This window comes from Anneissia japonica, unplaced genomic scaffold, assembly GCF_011630105.1.
Source record: "Anneissia japonica isolate Jap-2015-1 unplaced genomic scaffold, ASM1163010v1 scaffold522_len1101056_cov227, whole genome shotgun sequence".
NCBI classification, from domain to species: Eukaryota; Metazoa; Echinodermata; class Crinoidea; order Comatulida; family Comatulidae; genus Anneissia; species Anneissia japonica.
The window spans coordinates 1-7,655 of NW_022756123.1; positions in this window are offsets into that span (position 1 = coordinate 1).

A 7,655-nucleotide genomic window follows, 5' to 3' on the forward strand; every position below is an offset into this window, starting at 1 on the left:
AAATTGTTTTTTCTGACCCCTTCATCTTTCTTTCCTCAAAACGTTGATGAGCCCATATCATCTTAGCCATTCGTCATTTCTGAATCATATTAGGTGAGCATAATCTTCAGGTCAAGGTTGAATGTCAGGTACCCTAATTTTCCGTTCGCGCGACTTAACGTGCGCGTACGCGTGCGTCAACATTTACATATGCATAAAACCATGAATATTTTTAATCACTTATAGCTCCATAGGATGAATGGTGACCCCCAATTTTTATTACATATTCGAAAGCACATGAGTTGTAGATACGATTTTATAGATCATATTGGCTGATCGGACATTGTGACGTCATCATATTACCATTTGAATTAAGAAAAAATTGAATTTTTATTTATTTCGTTATTACTTTATATACCTCCTTTGAACGTACTCGCTTATCTTGATTGATTGTCTCCCACCTGTGAGTATGTTATAGCTAAATCAATTCTCTTTCGGACGTGTCCCTTTATTTTTTATTTTGATGTCGTCATCATGGTCAAAAATAATGCTTTTTTTGGAGCCTTCTCATCTTTCTTCCTTAAAATATATAAACACATTGAAAATAGAGGGCGGCAGACTGTATTTCGACACTATCAGACCGATAGTTCGTATACTGTAAAGGCAAAATTCGTGTGGCATTACCAACCAACAGGGGGTTTTAAATTAAACTTGACAAGGTTTAAATTCATGTGCCATTACCGTCGTCAGGCACCTCGTATAAGGTATTCGTACTTGTGCGTTAAAATTTTAAAATTGTTAATATCACTTTTCAGATAATTTAAAGCACGTTTCAGGTCATTTTGAATATTCCAAAACTTTCCAAAATTTACGCGCCCGTACGCTCATTTCCACGCCCACAGCACGTACTGAAACTGGAAATTACGTTTCGGTTACATCTGTTGGGTTTCTGACACTGTATTAATACTACCGTGCGCACGGACGTTAAGACGTATGTGTACACATTCGTAAGTCCTTAAAATGCTCAAAATTACTCTTTTTCTTTAAAATTCCTTTTAATATTATACTTTTCAATCAGAACCGCGCGTGCTTTGTGAGGGTCAAAGTACGGCGGATCACCTAACTCGTCCTCAGTGACGAGTTCAAATCTAGTTTTCATTTTGATCACGTCAGCATGGTCAAAAAGAATGAATTTTTAGAGCATTCTTATCTCTCATTCTTAAAAGATGTAAAAAATAGAAAACAGAGGACGGCAGACTGTATTTCGACGCTATCAGACTTACTTATACAGTATAGGTTATATCATGGAGGTATAGTTATATGAAGGGAAAATTCGTGTGGCATTAATAACTAACAAACGGTTTTAAAAACACGACAAAATTTAATTTCGTGTGCCATTACTGTACACGCACACATCGTGACGTGTGCGTATGTTAAAATTTCAAAATTCTCAATATCACTATTCTGATAGTTTAAACGTTTCGGGTCATTTTCAGCATTCCAAAACTTTCCATATTTACGCACCATACGTTCATTTCCACGCACACAGAACGTACTGAAGCTGGAAATCACGTTTTGTTACATATTTTGTGTTCCTGACACTGTATTCATATCAGGAGTCACTCTTTATGCCATTACCGTGCTCATTAGTGTCAAGACGTACGTGTACGCATGCGTAAATCTTTTAAAATGTTGAAAATTATTCTTTTTTATAAAACTAGTTACAGAATATTTTAGCATATTATGAAACTTTTCAATCAGCACCGCGCGCGCTTTATAAGGGTCAAAGTACGGCGGATCACCAAACTCGTCTTTAGTGATGAGTTCAAATCTAGTTTTTATTATAATTTTTTGGTTTAAAAATCAGGGTACACATTTTTAAAATTCAATAATTTTTATGCACAAGTTAATAACTTGTATGCTATTGCAATATGAGCAAGTTTATTTCAAAATTATTTTTTATGATTTTTTTTATTTTAGCAAGGGACAATACATCTTTAAATATACAAAAAATAAATAAAAAATAATGGCAAATTTAAAAAAATTATGAAAAAGAGGGATTTTTATGCTTATAAGCATTAATATACTGGATTGAGGTGTGGGCGTGGCATTCACTCATACTTGGTTGCAAAAATGACAGATTAATGGTTTTTTGAGATGTATTTGGTAGATTTTTTTTGTATTGTAAATCATTTGTTTTATAAATTTAAATGGAGATTTATTTACTGGATTTTACAATTACCATTTTTTTTTTTCAATTATAAGATACGGAATTGAGAATTAGAAATTTTGAGAAAAGTTACTAAGTAAGGAAGTTAGATAAAAAAGTACCTTAATTGTTAGGTTGAGGTTATTTAGAACTACCAAGTTTCCTTACCATAGATTCAAGTTCACTGGATAAATTGGTCTAGCAGTGAAAATGAATTAGGAAAGTTTTTTTAATTGATGAGGGGATGTTTTACCACCATGGTAATGAATCTAGATTTACCGGTAGATAATTATTCTATAGAGTACTACAGTGTTACGTCACAATACCATGTGATACTACTCTGTTGCTATCGTTGCAAAATGTGTTCAGCTGGACGCCATTTTCTCCACTGACAAACCATTGATTCCATTTTGTAACGTAAATATTAAGATGTTGTATTTTAATTTTTTCTTTGAAAATTTTAATTGATGATTAAATTCGATAACTAATATAATGCGAGCTTTTGTGTTTTTAGTACATTTTGATGGTAAAATATTAGTTTTTGAAATGCCTATTCCAGAAAGCCTATGAAGTCATTCAGGCGTATTGGACGGTAACCAACGTCTGTTGACAACAGAGAGCGCAACCTAGCGTTGTGACGACACAACTTTAGTACTCTATAATACTGTCACTGTAACTCTGCTTAACTTTCTGTGTATAAAAGTAAACTCTGTTTAGAACATCACAATCCACACCCATTGTCTTTTGAAATATTTTTGCATGTATTTTATGTATTTAAGATTTCTCTTAATTATGTGTGTCACTATAAATAGTACGACATAATTTAAATACTACATAGATTTTTTTTCCTCATTTAAATGCAACATTTTTTCCTTAAATTTTCTTATACACTCATTAAAGAGAATTAAAACTTCAATTGTATTATTGTTATAACTATATCTAATAGTAAATCTTAAATAATTATATAAGGATATTTAAAATGTTTTCATGAAGTTTACCAGTTCATTTACTAATATGTGCGAATGCGTGTATCAAATGTGTACCTACTGTAAGCTTGTAAGATTATAAATAATGGTTTTTTGGCCTTGTGAACATATTGCCATAATGTGTGTGCTGCTTGTAAAATAGCATACAATACATTACAGAAGCTTCTTTTCGTCATTGTATTTACCACCAAGCTATTATAGCTAATCTTATATTTAAATAATGAATTTTTTTTGGGAATATTAAATTGAAATTTAAAAACAGCTTACAGTACATTAGATCAGTCTGGCTAAACTGGTGAGGAACTTTTCACAAAGATTCCAAATTAACTTTGTATTTATGGGCAAGAAATGTTATTGCCCATGTAAAAGAGAACACAATACTCTCTTTGGAAATAGTCTCCTGTTGTACTGCTCAGTACACTACTAGAAATCTTGTAGATCCTTGGTATTTCACACTGAAAATATTCATTCGTGTGTATAATCTTAATGCAATTGTGGCGAGGCAAATGGCTGAGAGGTTAAGGCAGGGGCACCATAACCATAGCCAACAATATCGGCATGGGTTTGCGGCCGGGTTGCTCCTATAATTGTGGTTGTGGAACAAGTCTTCTTGGATATAGAAGCTAGGAATACTGTAAAGCGACTTTCGCGATGAGATGATGATCGTGAAAATTTAGGGCACGAGAAAATATAATTATAGTATTATTTTTCATTCATTTATTCACATTTTAAAAGTTAAATACAGTATTATATAAAAACTTACATATTCAGTTCTTATTCTGAAAATGTTAAGCTATCTTGGCTAGGCCAACATTTCACACAGCCAGAGTAGGCCTAGTCCTTTCTAGTACCAGTGGGTGAAAAAAATCTTAATCTAAACTGTGGACTATATTTTAAAAAGCCTGAAGGTGTGCGACTATAGGTACATTTTATTAGGTTCCTATTCAGTGACATGGTTTGCAATTTAAATTCAACTTTCCTTTTCCCTACCTGCAGTATGGGAATGCCACTTTTAGTATGTGCACTTAATTTGTTTTTACAAAATATATTTTGACTTTTTTCATTCGAAATGGAAAGCTTATAGTAATGGCTATAGTAATTTACATATGGTACAAACATTATATATTGTATTATTGTCATTGTTATAATAACAATTATTACTTTTATGTAATGTAGTAATTAAGTATTTTTTAACTTTATAAAGCGTTTTATTGAGTAATAGATAATCGTACAATATAATTATACAGTATTTGAAAGCATATTTAAATGTATCATTCAACAGAGTGAGAACCATTATCCACTCAATTTGAACTCTCCACATTATGATTGACACGTGACTATAAACAAATCATTTTTTGAGTAAAACGATATTTTGGGGGGGGGGGGCTATGGTATTTGTTCATAATAAGTATAATAAGACTTCTTGATGTTTAACAATTTCAGATTTGTATTTTTCGGAATGTTTTTAGTTTTCATGTAACTCATTTAATTTATGTTTTTACAATTATTTCAAGGATTTGAGGTTTGTCTGTTATAAATAATAGTTCTAGAAAGTTATTGTAGCATTTACATTATATTTTAGTAGTGCCATGCACTATGTAATAATCAGTTTATATGAAGTGCATTGATAATAGGATACTGACGCATATACCCCAGTGGGGGGTCCACTTTCAGTATCTTCAGATTCACAATAGGAATAGAAATAGGAATTAATAAGTCATTTTCTCTTTTTTGAAATGAAAGTTATTAAGTTTTAATGTTCTTTATAAGAACCAGTGTTTGTTTTTTCTGTATGTCAATTTTCTCATACTTGTTTTGAGGGTTATACCTGTAGTGTTACAAAAATTATTAGCATGTAGTTTTGAATTATTTAAATACTCTTAAAATATTATTATGTAGGCCTAGGTGTATATAATTAGTTTATAGTTCTATGTAGTATTGGATACATTATGACAACAAGATTTGCATTTAGCTATAACATTTGAATTGTGGTGACACATTGCACGAACATGCATGTTTAAATTTCTTCAATTATACTTGCAAATTTATTATCATTTTTTTATTGTGGAGTGGGGATGATGGGGTGGGGATGGTGGTGATGATGATGGTTATAAAACATCATTATTTTAGCTTATTTATTATTATTGAATTTAAATATTAGCTTCTTATCTTCTGCATCTAAACTTCTATAATCCAAATGGACTAGTTTGAAGGGGCGAGAGACAGTGTTAAACCGTTGAATAGAATGAGTTCGTAAATTTGAACAATTATATAATTATCTAGGTCAATGTAAAATTCTTGGTGCTAAAATTGGACTAAGTTTTAAAGCTAAAATTTATCTCTGTAGTGTTTGCATTTTTAATTGTTTTTGCTCTGAAATATATTGAAATTGCAGTAGGGAATAATGTGTTTGTCCTTTATTGTGTCTTACTTTTTCCTGATAACTAAAAGTGTGTAGTTGGTGTAATGAAGTTTTTCATTTACCAGTGTGTTGACATTATTAGTGAGTACACACTGTGAACTGTTCAATTCGATGTCATTTGAAAATCAATCAAAGTGCAAATGAAATGAGTAAATATTTACATATTATTTTACAAATATTACTTTTGTTATATAATTATTTTAATTCATATTGGTGACTCAAAAAGTTCAATGAGTTTGAATCACATTACTGTTTCCTGATATGAAGTAGGCCTACAACGGTATCCGATCATTTCGTTCGCGCTTTCATTTTGGTCGCACTTTCATTTCGGTCGCGCAATTTCGTTATGCATTTTGGTCGCGGTGTATGGCGTGCCGACGGTGCGGCCGCAAATCTAGAACAAGGAAGCATAAGCAGAGTATTTTTATAAACACAAGACTTACATAAAACATTAGTTGACTAACAATTATTTGTATTACTGTACTATAATATTATAGTTTATGATTATTAATATTACGTGTATCACTAATTAATTATTATTATTATTATATTATGGTTATTGGAGTATTTTGTGTAAGCCAATTCGGCCCTTATTTGAATAATAATATAACGTACGATGTAAAATGTACTCACTATAAATATTTCATTAAGATATCCGGGACACAGATGAAGTATTTATAGTGAGTACATTACATCGTACGTTATATTATTATTCAATTAACAGAAATGGCTTACACAAGATACTTCAATAACCATAATACAGTAAGTCGTATATGGCCTTAACAGTTAATAGGTAGATGCAAGAATGCAACATATTAAATCGATTATTATTATTGTTTTATTTTTATTATTATTACTTTTTATTGTTAAATTATTGTTATTAAAATATTATTACTGCTATTATTATTACTGTGCATATTGTTAGGTATAGGCTGACTTTACTACAATAACTCAATTTACTAGAACAATTCTTATACAGTATTTGTTTATTTACAGTAAACTTTGACTTTTAATACAGACAGAAAATTATTAAATAAAAAGTTGATTGACACTTGAATTTCATGTTGATTTTTAATTTTGGAGGTAGCCTATGATGGTGGTGATGATTGTTAATTGCAGTACAGTATAATAATGGTTACAAAACAATTTAATTAAACAATATAGAAATGTCAAAATGCTCTAATTCCCTTCGGAAACTGGGTATTTGTTTAAAAAAAAAGTCACAAGTCTTAATGCCAACATTTCTTTCGTGTATGTAATTGCATATACATGATAAGCCTACATAGAAATACTGTACTGTATACGCAATAACAAATACAAAATACAAACATTGAAGTGTTGCATGACCATTGTGAAATGTACCACCTCTTTTCATCATTATTACTTAGTCAAGATTTTTATCATATTACTTAATGAAGATTAACAATCTTGCTTAACAATAATAGCAACATTGTAATACATTGCAGTATAATTTTAAAAATAATACTAAGACTAATGATAATATTATTAATGATTATAATATTTATAATAATAATACGGTAATAGCAACGATAATAATATACAAATATTACATTAATAATAAAATAATAAAAATTATTATTATTATTATAACTACAACAAAGTGCCATATTCACGATTCTATTTATTGATTTCAATGATGATATTGATTTCAATGATGATGAAGGTAACACAACACTTCTGACACCAGTATTGCGGGCCGAGTTGTCATTTAATCGTAAATAGAGATCTTATTTTTAAATAGAAATATCTTAGTTTTAAATTTAGCAGCGTGCGCCACATTTCGACGCGAAATTCGCTTGATAGCATTCAGTGGGAACCGGCCTTTAAGGGGCCTAGTTCAGACTAGGTAGATAAACCCGGCTCAACTCACCGGGTTTATCCACCTGCTAGAGTTTTAAATTTAGCAGTGTGCGCCACATTTCGACGCGAAATTCGCTTGATAGCGTTCAGTGGGAACCAGCTTTTAAGAATAGCATGGGCCTAGTTCAGACTAGGTGGATAAACCCGGCTCAACTCACCGGGTTTATCCACCTGCCAG